Below are 1,654 nucleotides of genomic sequence, written 5' to 3' on the forward strand. Positions count from 1 at the left end.
GCATTATGTTATCCAAGACCTATTCTCTCTAGGGCTGGGAATGTGGCTCGGTGAAGACCACTTTTGATTCCTCATATCGCAATCAAGTCATCTTAGTTTGGTTTCTGTATGAACACCAGAGCCATAAGCAACTTGGGAGGAAAGGCCTCATTTGGCTCACCTATCTCAGGTTACAGCCCACTGAGGAAAAACAAATCAGGAATTCAAGGTAACCCGGAGACAGGAACTGAAGCAGAGACCATGGAAGAACGCTACTGACTTTTCCCTCCTGGCTTGCTCACTTAGCTTTTAGATACATCTGCTCAGGAGAACCACAGTCATTAATCAAGAAAAATACTCCCACATACTTACCTTCAGACCAGTCTGACGGGGATGAGGGAAGGGCACACTATCTGTTGAGATTCCCTCCTCCCAAATATACCTAGGTTTGTGCCAGGTAAACAAAAACAACCATCACCCAGTCTTTTGAATTATATGGAACATGCTTATGTGAAACATGCAGAGCCCTGTTCTACATTACCCAACACATACGAATTGCCACAGTCTACAACTGAAAGCAAAAAGTTTTCTTCGATGGTTGATTCAAAACTATTATCAAATATTTAAACCCTCCTCCAAAACAGCATAAAAATTAATACTCAAATGCACCTCTCCTGGTTGTTTGTAATTTTAAATATATTAACACAATCCCATCAATCTCTAGTTACATGTGAAAATTTGTAATTAAGTAATCATAAGTCTTATTAATTATTAAGTAATCTTCTAAATTGCTATCTTTTTTTTTTTCCAATTTGAGGAGTAACTGAGACAGCCCTACACCTCTCTTGATGAATAACGTTGCCAGAAAGCTGTTTATTCAGAGATTTAACTTGCTAGGATACAAGGGTCACGAAATTTCGGAACACTTAAAAAGAAAAGGCAGTTGACCTTGAAGTGTACATGCGGCAGGGCCGCAGAACCCAATCTTTCACCTTACTTTATCCCTGAGCTGTGCAAGGCGCAAAGCCAATACGCGGGGAGCCCCAAGATCCCGTCACCCGCCATGGGACCTCGATCGCAACTATAAAGGACCCTGGCTGGAGCTGCAGCCCGAGCGCTGGGTAAGGAGCCCCGGTGTCAATCATCTGAGAAACCTGGGAGCCCTCCAAAGCCGGCGCCCCGCGTGGTGGAACGTCAGCTGCCAGAGGCTCCACGGCTGGTGCCTGGAAAGAGCACCAGCAAATAATTTTTATGCAAATAAAAGATGGAAACCTACGTAGGGCTGCGGCGACGGGCTCGCCGGGCCATCCTCCGGGGACCGCCTGCGCCCTTCCCCCGGCCTGGGATGCCGGCGCCTCCGGGAAGTCGCAGCTGCCCCGAGCGGCCGCAGGAAGGAGCCGCCAGGCGTCGGTGGGTGATGCTCGAATGGAGGACCGGCTTGTTGGGGACGGAACCGGGCGCCTGGGGACCGCGGGGCCTGCGCGCTGCACAGCAGCCACGGTGGCGCCCGCCGCCCCGCGCCCTGCGGCCAAAGTCCCAGCCGGGGAGGCAGCTTCTCCGGAATCAGCTCAGGAAGCCGCGAGAGTCTTTCCGGCCGGCAACCACGGGCCACTACGTCTTTTGTCGTTTGTCATCTCCCCAGCCTGGAAAGGTGTCTTTTTGGAAAAATACTCGA

General features: G+C 50.1%; 1 protein-coding gene across 4 annotated transcripts in view; it reads right to left on the reverse strand.

Moving 5' to 3' along the window:
- Mppe1 (metallophosphoesterase 1) overlaps window positions 1-1,384 on the reverse strand; it is a 19,126-nt gene extending 17,742 nt beyond the window's left edge. For 3 of the 4 annotated variants that reach the window (XM_031365924.1, XM_031365925.1, XM_031365922.1), the window contains exon 1: window positions 1,256-1,384. The gene's annotated coding sequence lies outside the window, so the exon portion shown is untranslated. Of the gene's footprint in view, window positions 1-160; window positions 309-1,255 lie in introns of those variants that run through there. The other variant, XM_031365923.1, reaches the window with a different exon arrangement.
- Between the last annotated feature and the right edge of the window lie 270 nt (window positions 1,385-1,654).

Source organism: Mastomys coucha, unplaced genomic scaffold (genome assembly GCF_008632895.1).
Source record: "Mastomys coucha isolate ucsf_1 unplaced genomic scaffold, UCSF_Mcou_1 pScaffold13, whole genome shotgun sequence".
Classification (NCBI taxonomy): domain Eukaryota; kingdom Metazoa; phylum Chordata; class Mammalia; order Rodentia; family Muridae; genus Mastomys; species Mastomys coucha.